The 12,797-nt window shown below is 38.3% G+C and overlaps 1 pseudogene; it reads left to right on the top strand.

Moving 5' to 3' along the window:
* The first annotated feature begins 5,060 nt into the window (after nucleotides 1-5,060).
* Nucleotides 5,061-5,162, top strand: LOC114690870 (annotated as a pseudogene).
* Nucleotides 5,163-12,797: the final 7,635 nt, after the last annotated feature.

Here is a 12,797-nt window from a genome sequence, read left to right as displayed (position 1 = left end):
GAATATAAATACAAATGATTTTTATCAAACCCACATCAGTATCTACTGAGGTGATTTAACTGCCTATGGACCTGCTGGCTGATCTAGCCCACATTTCTAACTCCTAATGTTATGCTGATATGCAAATCTCACCCCTGCTGTTTATTGGTTCAACAGGCAACAGATTATAATGGGGGAAAATGCGATATTTACATTTGGGTCATTTTATGTTTTAACCATTCCAAGTGTAAAGGGTAAAATAACAACAAACTTGAAATTCTATTAATTCTAGTTTATAACTTACAGATTACCCCAGTTTTCTCTTGGTAAATATGTGGGGACAGTGATGAAATGACGCTCGACTTTTCCATGATGAAATGACACTCGACTTTTCCGTGTCTTTAAACCAATCCATTATCTTACTGTGTCCAGCAAAACACTAGAGACTGATTTTTTTCAGCCTTCGTTCTCATTGAATTTCTTAGCAGAAAGAGAAGTATAAACTTATTTATACAATGTTCATCCCATATCAATGTCATGCCCTTTTCTATAATTTTCAGAACCTAATGGCTTCAACGTTCTTCTGTAATTGTTTTCATTAATCTTTTCTCACCAACTGGAACAAGGCTTTCAAAGCCATCTTGCCCCAGTAAACTTATATTTCCCTTTGGCTTTTCTTTCCATTAGTGATCCTCCATTCCCTTTCCATTTTTGCTCATAACTTTTATGTTTAAAATTTTCTGTGGAATTAAGGGGTGATGAACTATTTTTTTCCATGTGTCATGTAACTTCTGGTGATTATGTGCAATGTGATTTACTGGACCAAGGTAACTGATGATACTGAAGGGTGCAAATAAAAGTACCTTGGCCTAAGTACTGCCATTTTAATTTCAGACTTCATTTTACCTGCAGGGTGAAATAAAGTTCAGGTTCCCATGCCCTAGGGGAGCTGAGAATTTTCCAATGGTTGATAAACCTCCTCCCCAAACCATAGAAATAGTTGTTTTGCATCTTTAGTTCTCTAGAAACATTATGGATATTCCGAACAACAGAAAGAACAAATGAATCTGATTGGTTGGACTGAAAGGCTTGCATTGTATATGGGTTGACAATGACAGAACATTCCTATCCATTCTGTTAGCCTGTGTCTTTTTATAGGTGAATTGAGACAATTGATATTGACGGATATTAATGACCAGTTATTGTTAATTCCTGTTATTTTTTGGTGGTAGTGTTGTATGTTTCCCTTCTTTGGTATTATTTGGTATGGAACTATATATTGTCTGTGTTTTCATGGGTATATCTAACTTACTTAGGTTGGATTTTTCCTTCGAGTGCTTTCTGTAGGGCTGGATTTGCAGATAGGTATTGTTTAAATCTGTTTTTTTTTTATGGAATATTTTGTTTACTCCATCTATGGTGATTGAGAATATTGCTGGATCTAATAGTCTGGGTTGGCATCCATGGTCTCTTAGTGTCTGCATAACATCTGACCAGGACCAGGCTTTTAGAGTCTCCATTGAAAAGTCAGGTGTTGTTCTGATGGGTCTGCCTTTATATGTTACTTGGCATTTTTCCTCTGCAGCTCTTAATATTTTTTATTTATTCTGTATATTTAGTGGTTTGATTATTATGTGGCGAGGGGACATTTTTAGTTAGAAAAAAAAGCTGGCGTCAGTTTTCACTGTGTGAGTTGACACCAATGTGTCATAATATTCTTTATTTTGGGAAATCGGTGTATTTTATAGAAATTTTTAAAAAGCAAAAAGACTACTACAAGTTAAGATGATTATTTTTAACCTGTCTTTTCTCCATATTTTCAGCTATGTGATTGAAGTATCCATGGTAATAGTTTCCTGGTATAAAGTTGGTTACAGTTTCATCTGTTGGTAGATCATTAGGTCATTAGGTGATATGATGTGTGGGCTTTCTATTGGGTTTTTGGAGACAGTAGATGGATGTTGTAACAAGGGCTTGTTACAGTCGTGGCAGTGATAAAATGACAATTTATCATTCCTTTTGTTAATTTTGAGGACTGGATAAAAGGTTTCATTATTAAAAACTGATGTTCATCCCTTCTTTAAAAAAAGAAAATTGTAACTTGGCAACAAATGTTTCCAATTTTTGTGCTTATAACCCACCCCCCCACCCCCCCGCTTCTGCCCCTGCTCAGGGCTGTCAGGAGAAACAAGGCTCCTGAGTCCTTGTCCAGCAGACCTGATTGATCAGTGACTCACTTATGTGGTGAATTATTAAAATCTTTGGAACCCATATGTGTTGTTGCCTCTCCTTCTTCATGGCACATAACAGGGTCAGTGTAGAAATACCATTTCTCCTTTCCACCCTCAATAAAAATTACATAAACCCTTATAGACACTGGGTTCATAGGCATTAGTAAGAATGGATTCCTACTTTCAAGAATGATCTGAACTTAATGAGCAAGAAATTTAAAAGGTTTCTGTTGAACAAAAGAAGCAGTTGACACAGTGGATAGATGCCTGTGCAAACAGAAGTTAAATCTTTGCCCAATATGTATCTGACAGGGCACTGATACCTAGAACCTATGAAGAGGCAGAACATGAAGTAACAGAAGATGAGATAGCCCAGTCAACATATGGAAAATGGAAATGCACACTTTTCAAGTGAAGAATTACACATAACCAAAACAAACATGAAAAGTGTTAAAAATGTCTTATCCAGCAGGGAAATGCAAATCAAAACTACATTGAGATTCTATTTCACTCCAGTCAGACATCTATCATCAAGAAAACAAACAACAGTACATGAAAAAAAAAATGAGTCCTTATTCACCTCTGGCAGGGATGTTAAGCTAGATACTATAGAAAGCAGTATGAAACATCCTCAAATATTCCAAACAGATTCTCCATATGACACAGTCATAGCACTATTGGGTACACACCTAGAAGAATCAAAACCAGATCCCTACATTGAGACCATACACCTATGCATCCTTGTTCACTGCAACTCTGTCCGCAGTAGGCAATTATGGAATCTACCTACCTGCCTATCAACACAGGGATGGGGAAGGTAAATGTGGCAACTGCTGGAACAGAGACCTACTCAGCCATCGAGAATGAAATCATGTACTTTAAGGAAGATGGATGAAGCTTCATCATGTTAAGTGAAATAAGTCAGTCCCACCAACATAAATATTCCATACTTTCTTTCATATGAGGAATCTAGAAAAAATAAGGGACATAAAAATAAAAGGGTAACTATCAGGGATGTGGAAGTAGATGGGGAAAGTAGGAGAAAGGACAGGAAAGAGAATGAAGACAAATAAAATTAGGTGCAGTATAAGAATAAATAGAAATGTCATCATTTAATTCATTTGTACACTCAATGCACACTGATTAACTTACTGAAACTTTAAATAAAAGAATTTCAGGTATGTAAATGAGGTTTTTGTGGAAAACAAATGAATTTGTGTTTAAACTTTTCCCCGTCCCTAAAATATCTCAGTTATGTGCATGCAAAAAAAAAAATATTTCTTAGCCAGGCAGTAGTGGTACACACCTTTAATCCCAGCAATTGAGAGGTAGAAGCAGGCAGATCTCTGAGTTTGAGGGTAGTCTGTTCTACAGAATGAGTTCCACGACAACCTTGGCTACACAGAGAAACCTTGTCTCAAAAAACAAACAAAAAAATTATTGTCCAAAGATTTTCAGGCGAAGGATACTCAAGTTTTCACAGTAATTAATTCAGGGCTTGAATATTTGATTAATCATTTTTGGTAAATTCTAGGCAGTTCTGTGTAAGATCAGAATGGAATTAATCACTAGTACTTAGAATCTCATTTTATAAAGTGAAGTCTGTATCGGGTACTTGTAACAGCCTGTTACAGGTAGGGCACACTTGATTTTGCTTAATCACTATTCCTTATGCGCTAATTTGACCCCAAGTTGTGATTCTTTCTAAGCAAAGATTAATGTTCCATGCAGAGTCCCTAGGCCAGTTGTCAATATTATTTACAGGCCACTATTCTGTTGTCATTGGAGTACATAGAAACTGCTGCATTCCTCACCGGGCCATCTTTTGTTCTTCTCCTATGCCTACTCTACCTTGCATTTCTTTTCCATGGACTGGTATTTTACAGTGAAGCCCTCCAGATCCAGAAAACTTATTACAGTGCTTCTGAGACTGCTGCACAGTAGCCCAGCACCAAGTTACATCTTCTCTTCTTCTCTCCTTAAGCAGAATGCTAACCACTGGCATTGCAGGCATGCTCCCATGGAAGAAGAAAGACTGGGTCCTGGTCTTCTGGGATTAGCTCTCTAAAGCCAACTTATCATTCTTTTCCTAACTTAACTTTTTTATAGGATTCAAACCACAATCACTATAGGAAAAATCTCTTTTTATGACTGAAACCACAGCACTCCTGTGAACATTACAAAATAGGACAGAAGTCACATTTGCATTCCCCTTCTATATGGTTGAGCCAGAGAGATTCAGAAGAATCAAGAAAGTTAGTGCAAGATGGAGCTAAGTATAGCGATGCATTTTGGTTGGACTGAAGAGGGAAGCAACTAGCACTGAAGACTGTTGAATCTGAGTAGGTGACAGCTGGAGCAAATGCTAAAATATGTGCTCTAAATATATGGAGGGCAGGGCAGATCTATGATTGTAGATGACCTACCACACAGTCTGTTAGAATCTTCAGGTACTAAACTGGGTTAGGTTGAATAACAGACATTAGATAAAGGAGGTGATGCCTGAATACATCTAGTTTTAAATATCAAAGATAAAGGTAAATTTATATCCTTAATATAGATAAAAGTAGGAAAGTTCAGAGTCTGTCCCAGATGTATTGACTTAGTTTAGTGAGCTCCCAGGGACAGGGAACACCAATAGCAGACAGCGAGAGCCAGGGCTCAAGATGGAGCGGCTCAGAAAATCTGTGCTGTACTTTGAATAACAGGCATTTTAAAGAGCAGATAAAGAAGACAGAGTAAGGAAAGGGTGCATAACAGCAGTACTTGCTGATGGAGGAGGCATCAGGGAATTCTTCTCTTCTTGGAACTCCACTTCAGCAGCCACAGGATGCCATTTTAAAGATCCCTACGACTGTACTTTTAGGAATCATTTCTATAGTTCATCAAAAAGACTTCTGCTGAGTTAGCAGCTTCATAGACACTAAAAACCTCTGTTGAGTGGTTCAGAGGATCAGAGCAAATGTCACAGACTCACATACTGAAACCTGATTAGAAGGATACTTCAAGACCATGGAGAATAAGCTGTGAGTCAGTTTTGTCTGACTTCTGACATAGTGGAGCAGAAACCTGCTCAGGGCCAGAGTTAGCCAGAAGAATACATTGAGGTTCTAAAATCACACTGGATTCTGGGAAGTTCTGCCTGGGAGCAAAGCCTTCATCATTTGCAACCTGACTTATGAGGATTGGAACCACCTTTTGTGATACAAAACCCCAAAGGAACACCCTGGGTCAGGGTCAACATTGACCCTGATTTCTGAGGGACTAGCCAGGGGTGTGACCAGTATGTTTGACCTTATCTTTGAAGGTCAAAGGGTTCCCCACTGATGGAACCAGAACCTGTGAATTAAGATAAGACACATGAAAAACTTAACCATCATCATTCTTCCAAATGTGAATTCCACAATAATGGCCTCTAACAAGAGCGATTTAAATGATACAATACACTAAGAATAGGTAAGATCTATGGATGCCATGAAAATGCAAACTCTACAAATCATGGTCATAGATTACAGAAGAAATTCCTGCCAAAGGCATAAAGAACTTTCACAGTGAACTCTCAACAGATAATTTCCCAAATCCAGAGAAAAAGTTGGTAAACACCACACAAGACATAAAGGAACTTTCCTTCATCATAGCACAGCCCAAACACTAAATTCACAGAACGAGCAAAATGTATTAAAAGGTAGAGGAGAGAAACATGAACTTCTACATAAAGAAATTCCTTCAGAATAACATCAGATTTTTTTTTAACAGAAATTGTAAAAGCCAAGAGGGATTAGCATGATCTCTAGTCAAATCTAGTCATTTTGTAGATCTCTTGGGCAGCAATCAAGCAATCCAGACTAACATTTCAGCAAATCCGTTACAATTGAAGAAGAAAACTTTCAGGATAAAAATAGGTTAAAGAATTCATGACTACTAAGCCGCCCCTGTAGAAGAGACTGAAGGAAAAGATGAACATATCCATGAGGCTACAGGAAAATATAATAGAGAATAGCACATCAGTTTCACAGATGAGGGATAAGAAAACACTAAATAATGTAAAACCAACAGAAAGACAAGAATTAGTAAGACATTTAAATAATAAGTCTGAATATTAATTGTCTCAATTCTGCAATCATAAATATAAGCTATCAGATTAGAATAAATATTAGGATTCAGGGGTGCTGGAGAGTTGGCACAGTGGTTAGGAACACTGGCTTCTCTCCTAGAGGACCCGGGTTCAATTCCCAACATCTACACAGCAGTTCACTAATGTCTATAACTCTAGCTCCAGGAATCTGACACCCTCACACAAACAAATGTGACATCAATGTACATAAATATAAAATTAAATTAAAAAAATAGTATGCAGAACCACTTAGATGGCTCAACCATAAAAGGCATTTTTTGTTAGGCCCATTGACCTAAGGTTGAGCCCTAGAACCTGCATAGTTTGTTCTTTGACCTCCATGTATACATCGTGGCATGCTCAATTGCTCTCTCTCTCTCTCTCTCTCTCTCTCTCTCTCTCTCTCTCGCTCTCGCTCTCGCTCTCGCTCTCGCTCTCGCTCTTGCTCTCTCTGTAAATTTAATTTTTAAAGTACAGTTAAAAACAGATTTACAACAGGGGAGATGAGTTGGTAAAGTGCTTGCCATACAGGTATGAGAACTTGAATTCACATCTCCAACCTCCACATTAAAAAAACATCAAGTATGGCAGGGAACATCTGTAATCTCATTTGTGGGAATACAGAGAAAGGATGGTCCAGGGGCATGCTGGCCAGCTACCCAAGCCAAATCAATGAGATCCAGGTTCAGTACGAGTTTCAGTGTCAAAAACAAAACAAAAACAGTGGCGCCTCCTCGGTGGTGATTAACATCGATTAAAACAACTGAACAATGTATAGAGAGTGAGAGACTTTGGAGAACTCAGTCCTAAAAAGGATGTCTTCATCAGATAACCTCCCCTCAAGGCTAAGGGATCAATGCAGAAGAGAAGGCAGAAAGATTTGAGAGCCACAGGTGATGGATGATTAACAAGGAAATGGCATCTTCCTGATACTGATACACATGTTAACTCACAGAGACTGTGGCAGCATGCGCAAGATATATGTAGGTTCAAACCAGACAAAATCCCAGTACTGAGAAGGCGAATTGGATACAACACCTCAGCCCTGACCAAGAAGCTATTTGCAATTTGATACCTGCTGGGAAAGGGAAATCAGTTTTCTCTCAGGGAGTGTCATTGGGTATATCAACCATTCTTCAGGGCAGACTTCATGCCCAGGAGCAGCTGGATCCCAGGTGTGTGTGTGTGTGTGTGTGTGTGTGTGTGTGTGTGTGTGTGTGTGTGTGTGTTGGTTTGTTTTTCGGAGAGATTTTTGTTTCATTTGTTTGTTTTGAATTTTGAGACAGCTAGAGGGGAGGGGGAGAGAGAGACTATGCCACTGCATCCTGATTAAGATAATAATCTGTTAAGAAGATAATACAGTTCTGAAAATAGTCAAACCAAGCACAGAGGCACTCAATTTCATAAAGCAAGGAAAACTAGATAGAAAGTGACAGATTAACTCCAACACAGTAATAATTGGTGAATCCATTGCCCTAAGTAATAGATCATCTTAATAAAAATGAAGCAGAGAAACATTTCTATTAAATATCATACACAAGATGAACTACAGAACATTGCATACCAGAACTGCCAAAGCCACATTATTCTCCTAAGTCCATGGAACTTGCTCTGGAATAGGTAATATAACAAGACACAAATCAAGTCTTATAAAATTCAGCAAGATAAAAATAATTCCTTATATTCTATCTGACCACAATGGAATAAACTTAGAAATAAACAGACAGAGAAATTGCAGAATGTACACAACTCTTGAAGATTAACAACACATTATTGAATCACAAGTGGGTCATAGAAAAAATCAAGGAGATAAAAAATTCCCAAAATCAATTGAAAGTGAAAACACAACTTACCAAAACCCATGGGATAAAAGAAAAACACACCTAAGATGAAATTTCAGAGCTACAAATTTGTACATTAAAAAAATAGGACAAATCCAAAATAAATAACTAAAGGATTCACCCTTAGGGTTTGGAAAAACAGATGCAAGACAAATCCAATCAGTAGGTTGAAAAAAATAACATCAGGATAGAGGTTAATAAAACAGAAACAAAATGATGAAACAAAGAATTTATTATTTGAATAAATAATAAGACTGACAAAACCTTAGCCAAATTAATTTGAAGAGAATACCAAAATTAACAATAGTAGAGCTGAGACTGGTTACATTATAATAGATACCAATGAAAATCAGAAAATCTTTAGGAAATATCATAAAAGTCCATAGTCTATTTAAATAGTGATTCTGAATGGAATTAATTTATACCTGCATGTCATATGCTAAAAATAAAGATGAGAAAGAAAACTTCAGCAGATTCATAGCAAGCAATGAGATTGGAACAGTAACAAAGTATCTCCCAGGTAAAAGTCATAGACTTAGATGGATTCACTGTTAAATTCTACCAGAACTTTGAAGTTAAACACCAATACTTCTTAAATTATCCCATGAAATAGAAAATGAGGAAATACTACCAAACTCTTTTTATGAAAGAAGTATTATTAAATAACAAAATAAGCTAAAGAAAAAAAATACTACAGACCAAACTCTCTATCGAACTCAACGGCAAATACTCCCCCAAAAATATTTGCAAATAAGCCAAGTTACTGTGAGTTCTCAGCCCTAAATGAAACAGACGTCTTTATCAACCCCCCTGCCAAAGTACAGGGAGTATCATATAAGAAAAATGCAAAAAGCTGAGACTGGGAAAGAATGCTTGGAAATGAAGTCATCTGGACATAAGATGACTATGGCCCTCATGAATTTATAGCAACTGTGAATATCGCCCAAGAACTTTATAGGGTCAAGCCACCCCAAATTCCAGCATAGATAGGGGAGAATCTCTTAAGGTCCCACTCCCAGCTGAGGAGATAACGGCAGTTGATAGCTGCTGTGGAAGGGAGAATAACTATTTAGAGGGAACAAGGCCCTTGGTAGCTTGACCATGCTCCAGTAGATGGCCCTACACCCATGAAAATGGGCTCCACTAAGTGGACTTGATAGGTTATTGAAAGAGTAAGAGGAGGAGGAGGAGACATAAATCTGAAAGGGAAACATGTTAGAAGGTATTTGGGGAAAACTGGAGGCAGGAAATGTGGGGATCATGTGTCATGTGCATGAAATTCTCTAAGTATAAAAAATAAGATGAAAATGAAAGAGAGAGAAAAAAACAAAAATTAGAAATGAGATATGCAAAAATATGTCATTCTGCAACCTACACAGACTCTTTGAAAAAGAAGTGAACATACTTTATTGTGTTTGCTCACTGTTGAAATGTCGCCTCGGTGGAACTTTTTATTAAAGTACAAGGAACACATATTCTTCCTAAAATGGATATGCAGTTTCAGACATTTCAAAATGCTTTAAAAAATAGTTCTGTGTTTTAGCAAGTAGAATTACTGAAACCAATTTTCCATTAAAATAAATGTGCAGTTAACTTTCTGCTTTCAGTCTGGCCTCTAAGGATCTTGGTAGTCATCACCTCCACTTGACAAAAGAAAGATAAAAACTTGTCCTTCAATCCTTCTGACAACTGAAGTCACAAAGCAAAGTCTGCCATAAAGTCGATACAGCAAGCATGCAGACACAGAAAACTAGTGCTTACTGGAGGAGAAGCCAGAGTGGGCACTGCAAGGGGGTATACTTTAGGACTTAGAGAAATTGAAGGCTCATTTGAATGACTGATTTGAGGATTTAAACTCATGAGAATGCCTCACATGGCTCTCTCACCATGCATGCTTCCTCTACAGCCCTGAGTTTGAGGGTTTCAAACTCCTGGGAAGACTTATGGGGCTCTCAAACTATGCATGCTACTTCTAGAACCTCTAGTTTGAGGGTTTTAAATTCCTGGGGGCAATTACACAAGGCTCTCACACAATGCATGCTTCATCTAGAATCATTACTTTGAGGGTTCTCAATTCATGTGTGCAGTCTCATGGGGTTCTCAAGCTGTGCATGCTATCTCTAGGAGCCCCTGTAGTTCTCTTATTAAGTTTGATTTTAAAAATAAAAACTTCTTGTGCTTCTGTTAAGAGGAGTTAAAAAGCAGAATGATTGCGTGTGTGTGGGCATTCTTTTCCCAGTAAGGACTGTGCTCACAGGTAGCAATTCACCAAGCATAAGTGATGGGGGTTTCCTAAGCATGGCAGAAGAGAAACATGCAATTCTAACTCCTCTGAGAATGTCTGACAGCCATGGGGTGAAAAATAGATATGAAAAGCATGTAGGGATGTAACATCCTGGAACACAGGCTCATTGAAAGGATAGGACATTGTGTGTTTCTATACACTGCTGTAAACATCTACCTAAAACTTGTGGAAAAAATATTGATGGCTTTGATATGAAAATGAAATCCAAGTTCCACTAATTACATCTATTAAAATGGTTTTGCTGTGGAGTTGGAGAGATTGCATTGTTTAAGAGCATTTCCTGCTCTTTCAGAAAATCAGAATTAGGTTTGAAGGCTCACAACTGCCTGTAACTCAGGCTCCAGGATTCCAAAGGCCTCTTCAGGCCTCTACAATCAACAACATACAACACACATATACATACACACACTCAAATACACACATACACACAGACAAAAATAAAATCAATTATGTGTTTGCATGAGTATGTGTGTGTATTGTGATATGAGACCATTTGAAAACTTACCACACAGTTTGTTCTATTGTTATCTTGTTTTGTTTTTGTTGATGAGCTAGTTGCCAATCCTCTTCAAAAACTCTCCCTGAGTCATTGGGGGGTCATTGAGCTTCTCCTACATCTGATGAATGGTATGCCTAGAAGAAGGAGAGACCATTGTAATAATTCATCAGATTTCAAAAAGGGGGAGAATGCAGTATACTGGACTCTAAATCCAAAGACAAAAGAAAGAGGTGCTGTGGAATAATCATTTTGTACACTGTGAAGATTTGTCACTGTGATTGGTTTAGTAAACAAACCAACTGGCCAAAAGCTGAACATAATAAGATTAGGTGGGAAAGCCAAACTGAGAATGCTGGGAAGGAGAAGGGTGCCAGCTACTGAGCAAGGAGAATGTGTAGAAAATGATGTAATAAGCCATGAGCCACATGGCAAAGCCTAAATGGAAATATGGGTTAATTTAAACATAAGTGTTAGCTAGTAACAAACCTGAGCTATCGACTGAGCAATTATAATTAATATAAGCCTCTGAGTGATTATTTGAAAAACAGCTGCTGGGACAGGAAAACTTGGAAAACTTCTGCCTACAGAGAGGTGACATGAAACTCTCTGCTTGTCACACTAAGAGACAAGAACTTGACATTTCTCAGAAAAGCTTCAACACATTTCCCCCACAACATTCTCTCTTCCATCTCTATGCTAATCAGTATAAGACAGGAACAGCTGGGGCCCAGAAACCTGTCTAAAAACAGCAGAAACTGAGGCAAGGAATAAACAATGTATTTGGGTAGGAACACTCCTGGAACCCAAGACAGGAATAAGATGTAACTGTACCATCACATAAACTTAGTGGCCAGGTCTCTACCAGGCTCCAGGCCATGGGTGGCCATTTTTGCAGGACTCAGCATTGAACTGATTGCTTCCGGGCAGAGGGATTGTCAAGCCCTAATGTCTGACATGCTAATTTAGCATCACTGAAGGTTTGAAGAGTTTGTCCCAGGGAGACTATCTCTTCTCATTAGACTTTAAAGGAAAGGATGTTTTAAAGAAAAGAATTGTAAAGTTGGAAAGACATGACGGACAAGACACATGAGGGAGACTGGCATCTTACTTCTCATAGCCAATCCCCTCTTCCATCCCTGTTTTCTTTGGGTATAGTCCCAGAAATCCTTCTGCTAGATGAAGCATTGAAGCAAAGAAAGCAGCATTTCAGCAGCATCACTGAAAGACGCTCTCTCTCCTCCAGCCAAATCTCAGACAGAAGTGCCAGGATTTTACACCAAAAGAAGAATTGACTGAGCCACACATGCTGGATTTTCTCCATAGGAGGGTGGTGCAGGGAGAGGAAGAAAATTCTTGCAAAAATCGGAATGACACAGACCAAAGTCTTTGCTAAGATGAGTTTGCAATCTAAACACTTTTCATCATCCAGGAGAACTGTCAGGAAAGATGAGCTGCACCTATGTTAAGCTAAAAAGCCTAATGTAGTACAATTGACATCTCTCCAGAGATCCAGAATGCCCTGCTTGCTTCTCTGCAGCAGCTGTCCTCAATCACAAATGCCCAGCGACTAGGACAAGCTGAAGCAGAGCAGCTTCTTGTCAGTATTCACTCGTGTCTTCCGCCTACTTTCAATTTTTTGGCTAGAGATGTGTTCAGGACCCATTTACAATTAGCCAGGCAAAGAGAGCAAACAGGAAAGCTTTGGAAGCCAAATCACACTTAATAGCATGGGTTGACTGGACTTATGAAGCATCCTGAGTTCACTTCAGTGTAGTACAAATGCTGAGAGCCAAGGCCAAGAAGAGGCTGTGGAGATTTTTTAAAGAAA

This window comes from Peromyscus leucopus, chromosome 16_21 (genome assembly GCF_004664715.2).
Source record: "Peromyscus leucopus breed LL Stock chromosome 16_21, UCI_PerLeu_2.1, whole genome shotgun sequence".
Classification (NCBI taxonomy): domain Eukaryota; kingdom Metazoa; phylum Chordata; class Mammalia; order Rodentia; family Cricetidae; genus Peromyscus; species Peromyscus leucopus.
This window is presented reverse-complemented; position numbering and strand designations above follow the sequence as displayed.